General features: G+C 36.5%; 1 protein-coding gene and 1 non-coding gene across 3 annotated transcripts in view; one reads left to right on the plus strand and one right to left on the minus strand.

Moving 5' to 3' along the window:
• The window catches only part of OCA2 (OCA2 melanosomal transmembrane protein), a 656,645-nt gene that overhangs the window by 305,630 nt on the left and 328,802 nt on the right, over positions 1-22,213 (plus strand). The gene's annotated exons all lie outside the window — the stretch shown is intronic.
• LOC140509304 (U6 spliceosomal RNA) lies at positions 1,451-1,557 on the minus strand. The gene has a single exon (XR_011968636.1). It is a non-coding gene; the product is annotated as a U6 spliceosomal RNA (small nuclear RNA).

Raw genomic sequence — 22,213 nt, forward strand, 5'->3', positions numbered from 1 at the left:
CAAACCTTTATTTTATTTATAATTGCACATATTCTTTATTTAAAATATTCATTCATGACATGCTAAGTAATGAAAATCAGGAGATAAATATTATAGACAGGAACTCACCAGAGGGAACTGAGAAAGCCAGAGTAAGCTCCAAACAATCTTTGGGACTAGCTTCCCTATCATTTGATCTTTGCTTCTGGTGGGGGGGGCGTGTAGAGGGGAGCAGGAGGGGATATGCACAAGTTGGTAGTTAATATATGTATGTTGAATTCAAGGGACTGCATTTTGGAGGTTCAGAAATGGGAACTTGTGATCTTCTGCTCTGCCCTCTTCTCTGAGTCTATTTTCTCCTCTATAAAAGATCATTACATTTAAGGACTTATAGCTGGAAGGGCCCTTAGACATCATCTAGTCCAACCCTCTCTTTTATAGATAAGGAAACTGAGGCCCAGAGAGGGGGAGAACCTTCCTCAAGATGATGTAGCTAGTGAGCCCCAGAGCTGGCATTCACACCAGCTCCTTGGACTCTCAATCCAGGGCTCTTTACACTGTACCATGGCCTTCATAGAAGAACTCTTTTTGTCCTCTGAGCTTCAAGGGTACCTACTCTCTATGTCATTCATCCTTTAATGGACATGTGTCACCTTTTCAACTAGGTTGCAAGCTTCCTACGAGTAGAAGCCACAGTTTGTTTCCTCTTGTAATCCTCTTGGAAAGAATACAGGGAATGATGGCACTTGGTTAATATCTGTCCACTGATTGATTCCAAAATTAAGTGCAATAATCTCATCCATTTGCTACTGGATTTAAAGCTTTCCTTTCAAATAAACTGCTGTCTCCATAACAACTATTTGCTTATGATGTGCTGCTAGGAAGATAAAACAGGGAAAAGAAACCCCACTGGGCTGGAATTGACAACCTGAACCTTCATCCTTGAAGCATATGATCCCACAGTGGGGGCCACTGGCTGATGATGTTTGAAGATGGACACCAATAATAAAAATTCCTGGGCCACATTGGACACAGAAGACAAAATCTACCAGCAAGATAAAGCCAAACTGCTGGCAGTGTGACAGGAATTCTGAGATGCAGGAGACTCACTGGAATGCACCCTGCAAGCAGAATAGTTAAGGATTGCTGCCTACCTCATCCATATGTAAAGGGAGACACAGAACTTGAAGAAGATTAGGAAGCAGACCATGGTGTTCTATGACTACCTCTGCCAACAGGGAAGATAGCCAGATGGATTCTCATCCTGAGCTTTTCCACTTCTACATCTTTGCTAAGGCTGTGTTTATATTCTGGAACAACCTGCCCCACAATGATACTGAGCCTATCTTGCAAAGACTTGCTTGAAACCCACTACCTCCATGAAGCCTTCCCAGATTCCCTGCCAAACCCCGCTCCCCCCCCCCCCAGGTCCTTAGATGGAAGGGATCTCTCCCTCATGTGAATTCAGAAAAAAATATGGGAATGCTTCTTGAATTTGTGTGTCATCCTTCTGCAGGTGCCATGCCAGTCTTCTCTGTATTGTTCCAATTTTAGGATATGTGCTGCTGAAGTGAGCACAGTACAAATCTTTATTACCACTCACTTGGATTGCTGTAAATGCAACTGAGCATGTGTACACAGACTCTCACAGGCTGCACACTCCGTTATACCTTCAAAGCTCTGGGAGGATCTTCATTACAATTCCAACTCTTATTGGAAAGTTGAGTTCCCAAAACAAAGTTCATCTTTCCTTTAGTGTTTTTAGGGGTATTTCTGATGGGTTAGGATTGTTCATTCTGATGTTGTTGTTTTAAGCCCCCATTCTGCTATATTTTACCCAAGAATAATTGCCAGTTACAGCTAGTGTCTCACTAATTTAATTGATTTACCCTGTGATTAATGAGCTAGTATCACTTAATTAAGTGATCACTTAAGTATCAATTAATTGATCACTTAAGTATCAATTAAGTAATCATTTAAGTATTACTTAAGTTTTTACAAAGGTATATTTATTGAGAAGATATAGCAAGAGGAGAAGTTTAAAACATCCCCCTAAACAGTACACTGTCCCCTATACCACTTTGGTACCTGGGGGGCATAAACTCAAATGCAGAGGCCAAGAAACAGATATAATCATGTGTTGGCCCAGGTGGGGAGATAGGGAGCCGGCAACAGGAGGCTGCTACATGTACTCTTCTCCCTACCAATGAGCTTAGAGCCGTTATTGCTTCACTCAGCATTAGAAAAACAGCACCACAGTTGTGCTAATGGAAATCTTTTGTATGAATGTTCAATACTTAATAAGAAGCTCTTTCTTCACCATGTGATAAGTATTCAGGAAACAGTTGTCACATTGTTGGGGTTTCATGATGTGTTTGGTGGAACCGTCTCAAAAAATTCAGAGTCAGACCACCTCTAATTCAAGTATAGGCATTTATTGAGGTTGATGCCTCTCACGAAGCAGGCTAAACTCCAAGAGGAAACAGCAACTTCAGAGAAAGCAAGATGGATTTTTATAGGGTAAAGATGCAATTACATAACAGAAATTATGAATATGAAAAAGGCAGGAGGGGTTTGTCAAGAGTTTAGGTAATAGGGGAGAGGACCCTTCTGTGGTTTACTGGTTAAATATTCTGGTCATGCTGCCGTCCAATTAGCTAGCTATTGTAGTCCTGTCTGGTCAAGACGGATGGTTAAGTATTGTGGTCTTGTCTTGGGCTAAATGGATGATGTGATTGTGGTTGAGTACAAGAACATACCTGTTCAAATATAGGAATTGGATCTGAGCGCAGTGGTTAGCTAGGGACAGTGGCTACATTGAGTCTGGGGGCCTGAGGTGTGGATAAAGTCAGTTTGTGTGGTTAAATCAGGACATACCTGCTGTTCAGTGGGGCGTATAAGAAAGTTAGGATATTGGGGATGTGGGCAGCTTTATTAGAATCCCATCAACATATTTGTACATGTGACAAAGTCTGTGTGGGAGATTGCATTATGCTTAGCACACTCTACATGCTCATTAGGACTGGGATCTCATTGGCCAGTCCCTTGTTACATATATCAGCCTGTTACTAGATTCTAAGCATGATGGAGTTTTGATACATCCCCATGCATCCTTTCCCACACACAGTTGGCTTCCATAAATGTTTGTTGAATGGATATTGTATACTTATTTTCTCATTTGGCTTTCAGTATAGACTAAAATTATCCGTTCATCATGCTGCATTGAGATGATTGTTTTATATGAGGGTCATTATTAAACTATACCCTCAATTTTCTTCCCTAGGCTGAATAATTCTGGTTGCTTTTAACTTCTTTCATAGTGTTTTCCAGTCCCATTTTCATTGCTCTGGCTCTCTGTTGAACTCTCTCTACTTTATTCACCTCCCTATTGAGGCAGAAAGCTCAGAATTAGATGATATTCCTTGCCTCCTTCAAAATTCTCTACACTCATCTTTATGAAACCTTTTCTGATTAACTTCACCTGACTCCAATCATTCCATTCACTCAAGGAATCCTCATCATTCTTCACATTTCCTACTTTCCATATAACCCTCATTTTAAAGCAATTAAGCATGCAGGTAATTCTGTAAATTTGTGAAAACATGAATTTATTATAAAAAAGATTTTGCAGGGAAAGAAAGTTAATTTATTTTATAAAAGCATTTACCACAGATTTCCTTTAAATCATTGTATGGTTGTTGCGTTTGTCCTTCATTCTCGAAGAGGACCATGACATCAAGATGATGACATGATTTGTAGTTGACTTTGATTTGAGTAAGGGAGGGTTGTGCAAGGTCACCAACTTCACTTTCTTTTTCTGAGCCATCTGGGTCCAGTGGCCCTGTATTCATCAGGACAACTGGAGATGACTCAGGATGCAATGTGAGACCCTGGTCCTTTCAGGTTAAGGTCTTATCACATTCTCACTTTGAGTGAGATACACCCATTAAATAAATAGCTTTCTTTAAGTTACTCAAAGGATGGCCCCTTTAATAAAAAAAAAATCAAACTGGTTGGGGGAGACCCTCAGACTTCCTGGGTAAAAGAGAAACAATTACTATTTAGTTATTACATTCACTCTGGGTTAGGTGTTTGAGGACTTGCAGTCCAGTCTGTGAGCTCCAGAGTGAATTGGGTTTAAGGCTTGATCTTTGGGCAAGAAATGTAGCCAGTAAACCCAAAGGAAAAAAAGGAAGCTTTTGGCCATGGAGTTTACCTTCCTTGGGTAGAACACCAGAGGAGAGGAGAGGAGAGGAAAGCTGCTACTCACTCACAGGTTGTGTTTGTCCTGTGTTCTTGAAGGGGACCATGACATCAAGATGATGAAATAATTTGCAGTTGAATTTGATTTGAGTGAGTGAGGGTTGTGCAACATTACCAACCTCACTTTCTTCTCCTCTGGGTCCAGCGACCTGATATTCATCATTCATTGTATGGTGGAAAGAACACTGTACTCAGAGTCCTAACTGGATTTGAATCCTAGCTTTGCCAGCTATTAACTGCATAAGCTTGAGACAATTACCTAATCTTTTGAGGAGTTAGTTTCCTCATTTGTAAAATGAGTGGGAGTAGAAGAGACGGTCTCTTAGTTTCCTTTGAGCTCTTGACCTACTGGTGTCATCACTTTTAAAGTTATACTCCTTCTACAATGAATTTTTTAATGCTGTCTCTCTCATTAGACTTGTAAGTCCCTTAAGGATTGGATCTGATTTTTGCCTTTTTTTCACATCCCCAGGTCTTAGCACAGTGCCTGACACACTGTAAGTGCTTAATAAATTCATTTTGAAATAGTGAACTTCTCTATTACATCTAAAATGTTTTCCTTTATGATTTCTTGAAATATAGCTCTGGAAAACCATGCCTTGATAAAAACCCACTGGCATTCAAATAAAGCTGGTTGATCATGTCTTTAAATCCAAATCACTCTGGCTTTTGACTGACCAATAATAGGTCCCAGTCCAAGCCTTACTTGTTCATTGTTTGGGTTTTGATGACTTAGAGTGTAAATCACAATTATTTAGATTTGGGCCAGAAAACCTGAAGGTCTTCACCTCCCAGCCTGTTTCCTTTGAGAAGGCAAGCTAGGTTATCTTTTGCCTCAATTCTTACCTAGCCTTTAATCACCAATGGGTGTTCTCTCAGATAAATTGAGACCTGGGAAAGATCTCAGCCTTAAAAGTTCAGTCTCCCACTGTATACAGGGCTATCACTAGTCCTTCTGATGACCTACATCTTCCCACTGAACCCCAATGACTCTGGTGGAGAGAGTGAGGTTAATGATTTTGCACAGCTCTGCCTCACTTAAATCCAATTTGCTTGCAAGTCAAGACATAACCCTCCTGATATCTCTTCCAGAATCAATGATGAACAGTAACAATATAGAAACAACTTATATGAAGCTTTTTGAGAATAAACGCTTTTATTTATTTTGAATTTTGAAGAATAAATAAAAAGTATCATTTTATAAAGCAAGATATACCTAGAAATCTCATTACAGTTGCCTGTGTTCCCTTGTCTGTCATTTCTATTTTGTTCTTTCTACACATCCATCTGTGTCTTACCTCCTCTGTCAGGTATAATTTTTTTTCATTCAGATCCCATACTTTGATCTCCTTTAGTAATTCTTCCTGGTTGCTGGTGCAGTGCATGGTGCTCAATTGCCTCTGAATGAATGGAATGGCAAGTGACTTCAGTCTTGAGTTTTCTTTATCCTATAATTTCTTCAGTGCTTTTGAGGTCTTTGTTAGAAGCCTTTAGAATAGGGTTGCATTTTCCTTTACTTTCTGGCACAAATAAGTCATGAGACATATTAACCATGTAAGAAAGTTACTTTGACTAGGTGAGAAAGTAAAGACTCTTTACTGTTACTGTGCTGAAGTTCAAGATCTTATTTTTATCATCCTATTATTAAGTTTAAACATCTTTTGTTCCTGCAGTGGTGTTATCAATTTAATTCCCTTTGGATTTTCAGGGTTCTAGAATATGAGAATAATCTAAAAACAGAGCATATGATGGCTCCTCTTCACTAAAAATTGAGAATTCCTCTCACTGTTATAAAACTAAAATAGAAAATTGTTTCATATTTAATTTTCTACTGAGCGCCATGAAAGGCAAATGCTAGAGTGCTAAAAATGTAATAACTTTTAATTGCATTTGTTAGATTGGATCTGAAATCTTATTGTCGTGGCAGAATTCTTTATCACACCCTAGACTTGATGCAATTTTAACATTATGAACCTTTAATCACTGTGAGAATATTAGGGAGCTTCCTTAGGTAATTTAAAAGAATAAAATCAATGGTTTTGGTGATAAAGGGCTTCTGATGCAGAGTTCTTTGGGGTTGTCAGCAATTAGTTTGTTTCTAATTTGGTATAGAAGCCTACTTTGAAACAATGCTAAAGCAAACATTTTAAAAACATAAAAGCAAATATTCCAGGATAACGTTATACTTTATGCCTACCATCCTCCTGCCTTATAATTTTCTAAAAGAAGTAAGAAAAGGCCAGATTCTCCTGGGGTTATATTAATATGCCAAATAATATTCTAAATAAATCATACAGGAAACTATATATGCACTATTATGTTTGGAACATTTCCACACATAACTAGAGATTAATAATGACAGCTATTGGTGTTTTTTGGAATAAAGTTACTTCTATTATAACATATGCTGGAATCCCTGTATAGCTGTAAACATATGGTTATAAAATATATTGACCCTGACTGCTTTTTTCAGAACTCTCAATTGAATTTCAGAGCATACAGGTATATTTTAATTACTTTTACACTAACCAATATCACTTCCCGGGAAATAGATTTTTTTCCAAATCCCACATTAACGTGATGAGATATTGCTTTAATGTTGGCTCAGTTTGTAAGTTTCAGTCTATACTGTCTGGATATGCTCCTCTTAGCTCAGTCTCACTTGAAACCTTCCATTTATCCCACATCATGCTGGCATCTAAATACCCTTGGATTTTCCACATCTTTTAGGCAGTACTTATGTTCTCTACCTGAGTAGGGGAAGCTTTACTTATTTTCAGTGATCCTTGTTTAGGTGATCTGCTTTAGTGACCATCTCACCCTGACCAATCCCATCTAAGAATGCAAGCTGGATAAGTAAAAACAGAATATATACAGAATAAATATGTAGTGATGGAAATGGGGCACTAGTATCTGAGGCAATCAGAAAAGACTATTTCAAGGAAATGGAATGCTAGTTGAGCCTTGAAAGGAGCAAAGGCTTCTAAGAGGTAGAACACACAGCCTTTGCAAAGGCCCAGAGGCAAGAGATGGAAAGTTGTCTAGGGAACATTAAGTAGGTTGGTTTGACTGGAGCAAATGAATGAGGGGGAGAATTGAAAACCAGTCTAGAAAGATTCATCACCAGAAGGTTTTTAGGCTTAAGATTAACATTTGCCTTGTCTACAATATTCATTTACTTAACTAATCCTGGTTTTCATTGGTGTTCCCCCTAATCAATACTTCATTGGTTAGGCTACAAAAAATTCTTTACAACAATTGTGTATGCATCTGTTGCTGGGATGTTTCTGTTCTCCCCTGAAGAAATATATGCAGCAGCACTTGGAAAAGGTACAGTTTTCCTCTTTCTGCACTTAAGTGTGATTTGCTTTATCTTATCCAGTTGCCTAAAAGTGAATTTTCAATACACTCAACTGAGAAAATAGAATGCAGTTGAGAACAGAAGTGTTAGGAAATAAAGATACTGCTTCAGTTGAATCCCTGTAGCAGCTGTGAAGGTGGAAATTCCTTTGTCTACTACAGTCCTCACTTCCTCTCTCACTTCTCTCTTGTTTTTGGTACCATGTATTTTGATGTTTCTGAATCAGATGGAGTGAATTTATGCAAGCCTTTAAAGCCAGAGAAAAACATGTAAGAAGAAGTCTAAGAAGTCTGCGATGTTCTGAGTGAGGACAAGAAAAGCATTGTATAGGGGAGGGCAAAGAGATATTTAGACGTGATGTGGAGCAAACTGAGGATGACTTTACAGCACTTTTGTCAAGCAAGATACTGTGAACAAGGATTGAAACTAAATTTTCCACTTTGTTACCTATGAGATGAAGGAGAACAAGAAAGAGAACCTGGTGTTCATTTCTAGGCCCTTGGGGATATATCCTTCAAGAACAAAATGATCTTTGTAAGCTCTGTGGATATCATTAAGAATATGACAGATATTTTGACTCAGCAATAACACTATTGGATCTGTATCCCAAAGAGATCAAAGAAAAGGGAAACGGACCTATTGGTACAAAAATATTTATAGCAGCTCTTTTGGTAGAGACAAAAAATTGGAAATCAGGGAGATGCCCATCAATTGATGAATAGCTAAACAAATTGTATTATATGATTGTGATGGAATACTGTTGGGCTATAAGAAATGACAAGCAAGATGGTTTGAGAAAAGCCTGGAAAAACATATGAATTCATGTAAAGTAGAGTGAGCACAATCAAGAAAACATTGTACATGAGACCATCATCATCTCATTTACCCACAAACTTAGCTACTTTTCCATTTTTTCAACTCTTTCAATGGGCACTTAAGAGGTTACTTTAAGACTTTCTGTGGTGAATTGACAAGCACTTTTACAAAGACTTTAGTCCTTTTTGTAGATATAAACCTGTACATGTTGCACCTCTCATTGATAAGCTGATTTCATGTAATAAAAATGACAATACCAATTAAATTAATTTATGTGTTCAGTGCCACATCAAACTAGCAAAGATTACTTTATAGAACAAGAAAAAATTGTAACAAAATTTATCTGGAGCAATCTTGTGGAAAATAATAATAGTAAGTGTGAAGTTAAAAGATCTAGCTGTAATAGATCACAAACTATTCTACAAACACTAGTCATCAAATCAATTAGGAACTGGTTTAAACTAAGAAGACATTCAGTGGTCCAGATTATGTACACAATACACTGACATTCCCAAGAGAACTATTGGAACATATGTTCCCTTTTGTTATGTGATTAGTTCATCTTTTTCAAGTATATATATATATTTTTTTTTTTGTATTTCCATACTTAAATGAGTTTATTGTTCCCTCCTTGAATCCAATCAAATGATATCTCTCAAGCAATGCTCATCTCCTTCCCCACTTTTTCTCCACTTTAATATATATTTTTTTCCTTTTCCTGTGATGGAACTTACTTTTTTCTTTCTCCTCCTTTTCACGTCTCCCATTACAATTTTTGGCACTTTTAAATCACATTTGTTATCATCACATAATTTAATTTATACATGCTTCTTCTGTCAAATTATATCCCTTTTACATTTTGTAATACATATAAAATTCTCATGATATGCAATTATTATCTTCCCTACCAGTTTGCTGATATTATGACAAAAGTTTTTTTTTTCCCCTTGTTTACCTTTTTGTGACTATTTAGAGACCTGCGTTTGAAGAATAAGTTTTCTATCTAGTTCTGTCCTTTTCATCAGGAAGGTCTGGGCATCCCTTATTTCATTGAATGTCCATCTCCTTGCCTGAAATAATATGCTCAATTTTTCCGGCTAATAAATCCTTGGTTGTAGTCCCAAGTCTGTTGCTTTGTGGGATATTGTATTTCCCTTCCTTCAGTCTTTTAATATTGAAACAACAAGGTCCTGTGTGATCCTGACTGTAACTCCTGGGTATTTAAATTGTTTCTTTCTGACTGTCTGCATTATTTATTCCTTCACTTGACAGTTTTGGAATTTGGCAACGATGTTCCTTGATGTGTTTGGGGTCCCTTTCAGTTGGTGAATGGTACATTCTTTTGATGATTTGTTGCCCTTGGGTCGAAGACTTCTGGGCAAGTTTCCTTGATGATTTCTTGAATGATATTGTCCAGATTCTTCTTTTCATTATGACTTTCTGGTTGACCAATAATCCTTAGATTTTATCTCCTGGATCTATTTTCCAGGTCAATTGTTTTTCCAATTAGTTATTTTGTATTTTCTTTTTTTTTTTTTTTATTTTGTAATGTTTAACAGTCACTGCCATACAATTGTGATTTTATCCCCCCCACCTACCCCCCACTCCCCCCCTCCCTCCCCACGACTGCATACAATTCTGTATAGATTCTACATATACTTTCCTATTGAGTATATTTTCACTATAGTCATGCTATGTAGTCAGACTAAGATAAATGAAAGAAATCGTATAACAAATCAGAACATGATACACAAACACATACACATACACAAACATGATCTGCTACAATATGTGAGTGACTTCCATATTTCTCTCTCTGAGTGTGGCAGGCATTTTGCCTTGAGATCCTCCATTGGGATTTTTTTTTTTTTGGTAAGAAGTTCTTGTGTTATTACAAAAATCTAAGTCTACCAGAAAAAACTCTTACACACTGTGGTTGTTGCTGTGCATAAAGTTCTCCTGGTTCTGCTCCTTTCACTCAGCATCAGGTCATATAAGTCCTTCCAGGCCTCTCTGAAGTCTTCTTGTTCATCATTTCTTATGGCACAATAGTACTCCATTACATTCATATACCATAATTTATTCAGCCATTCCCCAATTGATGGACATCCCCTTGACTTCCAGTTTTTGGCAACTACATAGAGTGCTGCTATAAATATTTTTGTACATGTGGGACCCTTTCCCATTTTTATGATCTCTTGGGGATATAGTCCTAGTAGCGATATTGCTGGGTCAAAGGGTATGCACATTTTTGTAGCCCTTTGGGCATAGTTCCAAATTGCTCTCCAGAATGGTTGGATGCGCTTGCAGCTCCACCAACAATGAATTAGTGTTCCAACTTTCCCACATCCTCTCCAGCATTTATCATTTTCTTGTTCTGTCATGTTTGCCAATCTTATAGGTGTGATGTGGTACCTCAGAGATGTTTTGATTTGCATCTCTCTAACCAATAGTGATTTAGAGCATTTTTTCATATGATTATAGATAGCTTTAATTTCTTCCTCTGAAAATTGCCTGTTCATATCCTTTGACCATTTATCAATTGGGGAATGACTTGTATGATTGTACATTTGGATCAGTTCTCTATATATTCTAGAAATGAGGCCTTTATCCCCGAGCTTAGCTGTAAAAATTCTTTCCCAATTTACTACATCCCTCCGGATTTTGGTTGCATTGGGTTTGGTTGTGCAAAAACTTCTCAGTTTAATGTAATCAAAGTTATCCATTTTGCATTTCATAATGCATTCTATCTCTCCTTTAGTAAAGAATTCTTCCCTTCTCCATAGATCTGATAAATACACTATTCCTTGCTTCTCCAGTTTATTCATGGTATCAATCTTTATACCTAAATCATGTACCCATTTGGACTTTATTCTTGTGTACGGTGTCAGGTATGGGTCTATGCCTAATTTCCGCCACACTGTTATCCAGTTTTCCCAGCAATTTTTGTCAAACAATGAGTTCTTATCCCAGAAGCTGGGGTCCTTGGGTTTATCAAACAGAAGGTTGCTATATTCCTTGCCTACTGCATCTTGAGTGCCAAGTCTATTCCACTTGTCTACCTCTCTGTTTCTTAGCCAATACCAAGTGGTTTTGATAATTGCTGCTTTATAGTACAGTTTGAGGTCTGGTAGCGCTAGGCCACCTTCCCAAGCATTTCTTTTCATTAGTCCCTTTGATATTCTGGACCTTTTGTTTTTCCAAATGAATTTTGATATTATTTTGTCCAGCTCTAGAAAGTAATTGTCTGATAGTTTAATTGGTATGGCACTAAATAAGTATATTAATTTGGGTAGAATTGTCATTTTTATTATATTAGCCCGGCCTACCCATGAGCAACTAATGTTTTTCCACTTACTTAAATCTGACTTTATTTGTGCAAAAAGTGTCTTGTAATTGTGTTCATATAATCCCTGGGTTTGTTTTGGCAGGTAGACTCCTAAGTATTTTATACTGTCTACCCTAACTTTAAATGGGATTTCTCTTTCTATCTCTTGCTGTTGGACTTTGTTGCTAATATATAGGAATGCAGAAGATTTGTGTGGGTTTATTTTGTACCCTGCAACTTTGCCAAAGTTGTTTATTAATTCTAGTAATTTTTTACTTGAATCTCTGGGATTCTCTAGGTAAATCATCATATCATCTGCAAAGAGTGATAACTTAGTTTCTTCTTTGGCTATTTTAATTCCTTGGATATCTTTATCTTGTCTAATTGCTACAGCTAACATTTCTAGTACCATATTAAATAATAGTGGTGATAATGGACAACCTTGTTTCACCCCTGATCTTATTGGGAATGCATCTAGCTTATCCCCATTGCATATAATGCTTGCTGAAGGTTTTAGATAGATACTGCTTATTATTTTATGGAAAGTTCCCTTTATTCCTACATTCTCCAATGTTTTTAGTAGGAATGGATGTTGTATTTTGTCAAAAGCTTTTTCTGCATCTATTGAGATAATCATGTGGTTTTTGTTAGCTTTGTTGTTGATGTGATCAATAATTCAAGTATATATTTATTCAATAATGTCTTTTGCATTTTTTGTTCTTTATAATTCTTTGTGTGTAATGTGGTCCAGCGTTCGTATGATCCCCACAAACCTTTCGATTGCCTGTTGATTCATCCTCTACTTGAATTGTTTTGGAGGCAGTAATTCATGTCATTGGAAGAACTTTGGCGTTAAAAAGATGAGTGTTTCATTGTGTAACGGGGTCATTAATAGAATTTCCCAATTTCTCAAAGGGGATCCAGTCTCCTATCTTTCTCCTGTTCAACTCTGGGGCCAACTTATTTTTCCTCACTTGTCCATTTAACTGTGTACCATACATGGACAACAAGAATTTTTTCTCCATTTCATTATTCCTTTTTTGGGCAACTTTTTTGAGTCAGTGTAGTAGTTAGTCCAATATCATGTGCAAACAGGAACATTTGAAAGATCTCAACATCTCTGAATAGGATACCTTCCTTCTCATTGAACTCTGTACAGATTTCTTCCATGACTAGGTAACAGCTTTGTTAAGCATACTTCTCCCTGTTTCATGCCCCAACACTGACTTCTATGTATCTTTACTTAAGTTCAGATGCATTCTCTATTTTTGCTTTATTTTTTTTGATGCCATTGAAATTTCCATAAGCACATAAAAGATTGTGGTGTTAAGTTCCATATGTGATTGTAGCACTTTCCTCAATGCTGGAAATGAGTTTTTTCAAACAAAAATCTCTGTAGATCTTTTTCTTTTGGTGTATTTATTGTCTTATTTTTATTCTTAAATGTGACTGGGATGACTTCGATCTATTTCAAGCTTTCTTTAAACTGGCTTATTCTATTGCTTCTTACTATTTTATGATTTTAATAATGCAGGCAATCTCCCATCCTTCTTTTCTGTCCGATTTTTCCAAATACATTTATATGCTGAAAGAGTTCATTGGTCACCCACATCTCTCAGTAAGTGTTTACTAATAGAGGTGGTTTTAGCTGTAATCAGTATATGTAATAATGATACCAATAATGAAAATAATAACAGCAGTTATTATTTTATAATAACATAATTTTTTAATTTTAAATTTTATAATATTATTATAATAACAACAATAATAATACTATTTATACAACACTTTCAAATTTATAAAAAAATGCTATAAAAATTTGCAACTTGGAGATAGGCGGTGCAAATACTTTTTAAAAATTTATTTACAGATGAGAAAACTGAGCCTTTGTTGGTTAAATGGCTAATCCATTATCACAAAACTAGCTAGCATTTGAGATGGGATTTAAACCTAAGTCAGCAGATTCCAAATCCAAGGTTTGATCTGCTATCATCATACTAGTTATGCTCTGCTTTTAAAAATCAGTTAATTTAAAAGTTAATTGTAAAACATTAACATTGTTCCAAGCAAAGATTTCCACAAGTTGCATAGTCCATATACTATAGCATTTGAAAAAATTGATGTTTATAACATTTTTTTGAGGTTTTCAAAAGCTCTTTATGGACATACTATTTGAACTTCCCAGCAGCTCTGTGAGGAAGGTACTACAGTCTATACTGTTCACATTTTAAAAACGTGAAATTCAAGGCTGTGAGAGGTTAAGAGTCTTGCCCATGTTCACACAGCAAGATGCAAATAGACTTGATCACATGTCTTCTTGCCTTCTGTTCCAACCCTCCCTCTACCATGTCTCTAATAGCTATTTAATACTAACTTTAGAGTATGTCATTAGGTCGATATGCTATATTTTGCTTGGCATTTGCTATATTGGGATTGTTTTCAGGTTTTCACTAATATAAATGAGGCTGTTCTGAAGATCGTTCTATGAATTATAAATGAATGTATGTGTATATGTATGTATGTATATATATGCATATATACATACTATATAAACATATATATGCATACTATATATACATACAGGTGTGTATATATATGTGTACACACACACATACACGCACACATATATATATAGTATGTATGTATATAATACATAATTTCTCTTTTGTTTTATTTTCTTGGAAATAGGTTTCTGAAAGTGAGTTGATTGCAAAAAAGGTCTACCTGTTTTATAGTTACTGTTATATATTGATATCTTGCCCCAGAAAGTCTGAGACAAATTATAGAGCCACCAAAAATGTCTAAGGGCACTTGTCTCTTATAAGTACACAATTCCCTTACCAACATTGAATTTTATAATGTTCATTTTTTTGGTAGCTAATTAAGTATATGATAGTTTTTGAAGGTTTTAAGAATTTGTATTCTTTTCAGCTGCTAGAGAGATTCTGACTTTATCTCTTATGATCTGCTATTTTTTCTCATGTATAAACTGACTATTCATTTCTTTTAACTACTTATTGAATCAAACCTGAAATTGACCTTATTCATTTGTATAAATTTTAAATTTTTTAACATCAATACTTTGATCATTTATGACTAATATACATTTCTCAATCCATTGCTTTCCCTTCAATATTAATTTTATTTTTTACTGCTGAAAAATGATTGATTTTGTATATTCTATCAGATTCTCCTTGTCTCCTAAGAGGGTTTTAAAATGGATATATACTTAATTCCTTTCTCCAATTGCACTAAATATATTATTATATTTTATTCTTTCCTCCCCTATTTTCTGTTTAAGTCTTTAACCTGTATAAAGTTTATTGCTAAGAATTATTGTTGCAAAAATAAAGGCCACTTTTTGGCTGACAGGCCAGATTACTCAAAGCAATATTAGAAAACTAGCCAGTTAGGGGACAATCCATTTAGGAGACTGAACTCAATGATGATGATGATGATGATGATGATGATGATGATGATGATGAAGAAGAAGAAGAAGAAGAAGAAAGGGGCATTTATATAATGCTTTAACTTTTGCTAAGAATTTTACATATGTTATCTCATTTGCTCTTCATCACAACCCACTGAGGTAGGTAATTTCATTTTTCCTATTTTACAAAAGAAGAAACTAATGGTGAGAAAGACTAAGTGACTTTCTCAAGGACAAAGTTTGTGAGTGCCTGTAGGATTTGAATTCAGATCTTCTTTATTCCAAGTACTTCTTTACTATGCCACCTAGCTGTAATAGCTTCAGGCTTCAAAGAATCTTTCATACACCAATCAAAGAATAAGAAAAAAAAAACATTGTCTGAGGGGGACAAGCTGCCCATAAGATATATATTGTGTGTAAAAATTGGAACATCTTGTGATAACTGAAACAAGGGAGAGAACATTGAGGTGAGGATCGGCACATAAAAGCCACTTAATGGTTACTCAGGTTACATTTGAATAAACCCTTCTTGGGCACTGAAAAGTTGAACAGTTTGTGATTACAGAAACAAAGAAGTACCAGAGTATATGCTTCTTTGCTTCAAACCTTATTGGAGCAGTTTAAGAAATGGAAATACATCAGTTAAACTGTCTTCTACAATCTCCTTATTTTTTTTTTCCAATAAAGGACAGGAAACTGCTTCATTCTAGAGATATAACAAAGAGGTCAGAATAATTCTTCAGAACATGGTAGAAGTGACCTTGCAATTGTATTTGCAGGATGGTATCTTAAACCAAGATTTTACTGTCTAGCGTCTATATGTCCTGGCATTTCACCCATTGTGAATCCAAAGTCTTCTTAAAAATGAGGCATTTTGGAGGACAATAAAATAGAGTTAGAGCTGAAAGGGACATTTGAGGCCATCTAATCCAACTCCCTCATGATGAAAACTTTGCAGATTAGGAAACTGAGGTGAGCAGAGGTGAAATAATTTGCTCAAGATCACACTTATTCAAATTATTCTCCAAGTCTATGAGCCAATCAATCTTTTATTTCATTTAACTTCTGAGAGGATTCTGGTTCACTCCACAAATTGTATTTCTTTGCTCAGGAAAGGTACAAACGCTTTGTCTCCCTTTTGCTCATCCCTAATATTAAGAGTGTTTCTGATTTTCTCTTGCTTCCTATCTTCTCAGTTTTTTTCTGAATGTCTTTCATCTCCCACTTTAAGAAATATTGTCTCTTCTGTTCTTTCCTTTCTTTTGAAGTTTGCCCCCAAATGCTCTTTCTTTGTCTTCTCAAAGACAGTGAAAGTTTAAAAAATTAAAACCTTTGACTGGATCTAGAGTTAAGCACTGATTTAAATGTTTAACTTTTTATAAAACTATGTACACTTTTCCTCACAAATAATCTCTTAATTGCCAAATCCAATGGCAATTTCTCAATCCTTATTTTTCTTGACATATTTGCAGCTATTAGCACTATTAATCACACTCTTCTGCTTGGTACTCTCTTCTTTCAAGAATTTCAGGACATCACTCTAACTGGGCTCTGTCCTGGGTTCTCTTCTCCCTCTATATGACTTAACTGGGTGACCTCATCAGCTCCTATAAACTTAATCATCATCTCCATGCTGATGATTCTCAAATTTACTTTTCTAACCCTGACCTCTCTGGTGACTTACAGTCTTGCATCTCCAACTGCCTTGGCCAGCAGACCATTTAGAGCTCAACATGTCCAATATGGAACTCATTATCTTTCCTCCTAAATACTCCACCCTCCAAACTTCCCTATTAATGTCAAGGGCACCACTATCCTCCTAGTCTCTCAGGTTTACAACCCAGGTTTCTGTTTCAATTTTTTACTTCCCATGTCTAATGTTTTGTCAAGAACAGTTGAATTCATTCTTCTATTTTTCTTTTTTTAAAATTAGTTTATTTATTGTTAGTTTCCAAAATTTCTCCCATTTCCTCCCCTCCTCCTTCCCCAAGATGGCATGCAATCTGATATAGACTCTACATTTACATTCCTATTAAACATATTTTCACATTAGTCATGTTCTGTAGGAGAATTAGAACGAATGGGAAGAACCATGAGAAAGAAGAAAAACAAAATGGAACAAAGAGGGAAAAGAAAATAGTCTGCTTTGCTCTGCATCCAGACTCCATAGTTCTTTCTCAAGATGTGGATGGCATTTTCCAACATGAGTTCTTTGGAATTGTTTTAGGTTCTTGCGTTGCTGAGAAGGGCTAAGCCTAGTAAAGTCAGTCCTCCCACATGATGGCTCTTATTGTGTATAATGTTCTCCTAATTCTGCTCATTTCACTCAGTATCAGTTCATATAAATCTTTCTAGGTGTTTCTGACATCCACCTCTTCATCATTTCTTATGGCACAATAGTATTCCTTTGCATTCATATACCACAGCTTGTTCAGCCATTCCTCAATTGATGGGCATTCCCTTGATTTCCAGTTCTTGGCCACCACAGAAAGAACTGCAATAAATATTTTTGTACATGTGAGTCCTTTTCCCATTTTTATGATCTCTTTGAGATACAGCCCTAGAAGTGCTATTGCTGGGTCAAAGGGTATGCACATTTTTATAGTCCTTTAGGCATCATTCCAAATTGTTCTCTAGAATGGTTGGATCAGTTCACAGCTCCACCAGCAATGAATCAGTGTTTTAGCTTTCCTACATATTCTCCAATATTTATCATTTTCCTGTTTTGTCATGTTAGCCAATCTGATAAGTGTGATATGGCATTTCAGAGTTATTTTGATTTGCATCTCTCTACTCAATAGTGATTTGGAACATTTTTCATATGATTGTAGATTAGCTTTAATCTCTTCCTCTGAAAACTATCTGTTTATGTCCTTTGACCATTTATCAGTTGGGGAATGACTTGTATTCTTATAAATGTGACTCTGTTCTCTATATGTTTTAGAAATGAGGTCTTTATTAGAGATGCTAGTCATAAAAATTCTTTCCCAGTTTTCTGTTTCCCTCCTAATCTTGGTTACATTGGCTTTCTTTGTGTAAAACCTTTTCAATTTCATGCAGTCACAATTATCCATTTTGCACTTCGTAATGTTCTCTTTCTCGTTTGGTCATAAATTCCTGCCTTCTCCATAAATCTGATAGATAAACTATTCCTTGCTCCCCTAATTTGTTTATAGTATGTCGATTTCATTTTTGCAATAGTTCTTGAATACACACACACACACACACACACACACACACACACACGTATGTATATATATATACTTCTCTCCTCTGATGCTGCTACCACCCTGGTTAAAATCCTTGTCATTTCATGCCTGAACTATTGCAATAGCCTGCTGGTTGGTTGGCCTGCTTCAAGTCTCTCCCTACTTTAGTTTACCCTTCATTCAGCCACCAAATGATTTTCCTAAAGTGCAGGTCTGACCATGTCACTGCTCTAATCAACAACCTCCAGTAGCTTCCCAATACCTCTAAAATCAAATACAAAATCCTGTTTGCATTCAAAGTCCTTCATAACTCACTCTTCCACCTTTATGATATTCTTATACCTTACTCCTTACCATGTACTCTTTGATCCAGTGACACTGGCCTCTTGGCCAAACAGAACTCCTCCCTCGACCGCAAGACACTCTTATCTCTCAGTCTTTGGCATTTCTTTGGCTGTCTGGCATAACTTGAATACTCTCCCTCTCCATTTCTGCCTCCTGGCTTCCTTCAAGTCCCAATGAAAATATATCATCTTCAATACCCTTTCAATTTGAATATCTTCTCTCTATTGATTATTTCTTATTTATCCTGCACAGAAGTTGCTTGTACATATTTGAGGCAATTGGTAGTACAGGGGATAGATCACTGGGGCTAGAGTCAAGAACAAAGTTCGAATCCAGTTTCAGACATTTGCAAGCTGTGTACCCTGAGCAAGTCACTCAGTCTCTGTTTCCCTCAGTTTCCTCAACTATAAAATGGGGACAATAATAGCACCTACTTTGCAGGATTATTGTGAGGATCAAATGAGAAACTATTTGTAAATAGTGCTTTGCATAGTAGCTGGCACAAAGCATGTACTTTACAAATACTTATTTCTTTTTCTTTTCCCCATTTATCTCCTTCATCAACTTGTGAACTACTTGAGGGAGGGGGCTGTCTTTTACCCCTTTTGGTATTCCCAGTGCTTAGCATAGTTCTGGCACTTAGTAAATGTTTAACAAATACATATTGGCTGACTGGTTAAGTTCAACTTTGTAGCATGTTATTTGTGGATGCAAATTATTTCCTCTGCTTTTTGGAATATCATTCTAATCCTTTTGTTAATTTCTCATGAACAAGTAATAATCTTAAGCTATTCAAACTCTTTCTACTTGGATGCTTGTAAGATTTGTTGCTTAATGTTGACGTTCTATAGCTTTGCCATGAGGCTTCTGGATAAGTTAGCCATGGGTTTCTCTCTGTGGTCAAAAAGTGAAGTCTACTATTCTATACATTCCATCTGTTTCCAGTACTTCTTGGTTTTTTACTTTCAAGGATTTTTACTTTACCTTGTTTTTTTATATTTTATTTTTTTTCTGTAAGTCTTATAAATCAGTAGATTGTTTTTATGCATTGTCTTGGTTTTGTTGAGAACTGATGCATTCATATAATCTATTCTCTTGATTTTGTGGACATTTTTGAATTCCAAATTTGATTCCTTTCCACCCACCCCCAGTCCTGTCTGCCAGAAAATCTAATATTTTGAGTCAATAATCTATTGTTTGTTCTAGGTTATTTGTTCAACCGTGTAACTTTTTTTTCATTTGTTCCTTGAGACATTTTTGCTCTTAGTTTCCATTCATATTTATCTTTTTTCCTCTTTCTCTAAATTGCTTTTCTATACCTGTCTGGAGTTGTTTTTTTAAAAATATCTTAGACATATGATTGCATTATTTTCCTTCAGATCTGATGGCTTAGAATAATTTTTCTTCTACTCCATGGTACCTTTTCACTGCAAGTGAATTTTTTTGTTAACTCTCTTTATTTCATTCTTTCTGCCTTTTTTCTTTCTGTGAGGCTATTCTTGTGATAAGTTCTTTCCTCTCTCCTCTATTGCTTCATGCTATTCTTTTGTTATGTTTGGGGGACATTTCTTGTTATTTTGGAATGATGGAGGGAACCCAAGTTTATACATGACTCCTCACTCAGTCATCTTGCCAGAAGCCCTCTAGTGCTCTGTTTTCATCTTTGCAACTGTGGGGCTTTGTTGACAAATTGTTTCAGATCTTCTAGCTTTTGAAATATAGTCCTTTTGCCTTCAGAGATAAATGTCAGCTTGGTTGGATACTGTACTAGTGCTTAGAGTTCTATTTCTCTTTATTATGTTTTTGTTTTCCCTCAAGCCCTTTTTCTTTTCCAAAGTTTTAGGGGCCAGTTTTGAACTCATTCTTGTTCTCAGTTCTTTAGATCTTCTCTTTCCTCTCTTCTTAGTAACTTGAGAAATCTTCTCTTTGTCTCCAAACTTAAAAATTCTGACCAATGAAAATATGAGAGATCTTTCTTTATAGTTTGCTTCTGAATGATTGCTTCTCCTCCTCCTCCTTCTCCTTCTTCTCCTTTTCCCTTTCCTTCTCTTCCCCCATCCCCCTCTCTTTCTCTCTCTCTTTTTTCCTCCTCTCCCTTACAAATTCCTTCCTTCCTTCCTTCCTTCCTTCCTTCCTTCCTTCCTTCCTTCCTTCCTTCCTTCCTTCCTTCCTTCCTTCCTTCCTTCCTTCCTTCCTCCCTCCCTCCCTCCCTCCCTCCCTTCCTTCCTCCCTCCCTCCCTCATTTCCTCTCTTCCTCCCTTCCTCTCTATCCCTCTATTTCTGGCTTCCTCTTTGCCTTTATTTGCTCATTATTTTTATTTGACTTAATCTATTTTTTAGAGACTCTATTGCTTGGGCAAGCTTTTTTACCTCTTGTGCCAAGATATTAATTCCCTTTCCAACTCTTCATTTTATATCTTTGTTTTCCATTTTCCCTTCGATAAGCACTCTCATTTCATTGATCAAACCATTATATTCTTTAAAAAAAACTCACCTCATCTATTCCAGGAATTCTGCTGTGTTTTTCTTTGCTTGTAGACGTTTTGTAATCCTTTTCTTCTGGGCCATGTTTTGGGTGTCTTTGTCGCCATAATAGCTTTTGACTTTTTATTTGCTTGTTTGTTAATTCTTCCAGCCTACTTCCTAACTTCAGACTTGATCTAAGGGTCATGCTCTATGCACTTCTGGAGGGAGTGGAAGACCTGGGAGACAGGTCATATGACTGTTTTCTTCATTATTGAATATCCTAATATCTCAGATTTCATTGACAACTTAGATGGGGGACTTGAATGTTTTCAGTGCTCCCAAAGGGTTATAATACAGGACACAGTCTGATTCTTAATCCCTGGTCTGACTTCTAAAAGTTATGAGTTTGGGTCTGAATAATAGTAGATTGCTTCTTGACTCAGTTGCTATCAGACTCAGGGGAAACTTTCCTCATTCTAAGGCACAGAACTCTAGGTTGCTTTGATCTGGAATTCTTGCCTTTGTTATTTCTCTGCAGGCTTCAGAGTGGGCTAGAAACTGAGTTGAAACTGAGACTGTGCTTTGTGCTTGGGGTCAGAGTCACAGCACCTCTCTTCTGCTCTTGCTCCTCTTAGCCTAGGGCCTGTAACTGCTGTGTATTACTGGAGCCACTCCTGAAGAAAGCAGGTTCCTTCTATAGTGTATCCAATATCTGTGACCCAGAAACTAGATAGTGAATGACAAAGCTACCAGTTGGCACCTGTTCCCACAACCTGCGATGCTCTGACTTGGGTCTGGGAACTCCTCTTGCCTTGACACCCATCTTTTTCTTGATTCCAGCATGCTCTGCTTTGCTTGCCCTGAGATCTTGACTAGACCATCCCTAGTGTCCACAGGGTTCCTTATCTACTGTGTTCATCTGATCTTAAAAAATGACTCACTGTAACTTTTTCTCATATTTATCCATCAGGATTCCATCTGTTGCATTTTCCAGGTCTATTTGGAGGAGTTTTGAG

The sequence above is a fragment of the Notamacropus eugenii genome, chromosome 5 (genome assembly GCF_028372415.1).
Source record: "Notamacropus eugenii isolate mMacEug1 chromosome 5, mMacEug1.pri_v2, whole genome shotgun sequence".
In the NCBI taxonomy this organism is placed as follows: domain Eukaryota; kingdom Metazoa; phylum Chordata; class Mammalia; order Diprotodontia; family Macropodidae; genus Notamacropus; species Notamacropus eugenii.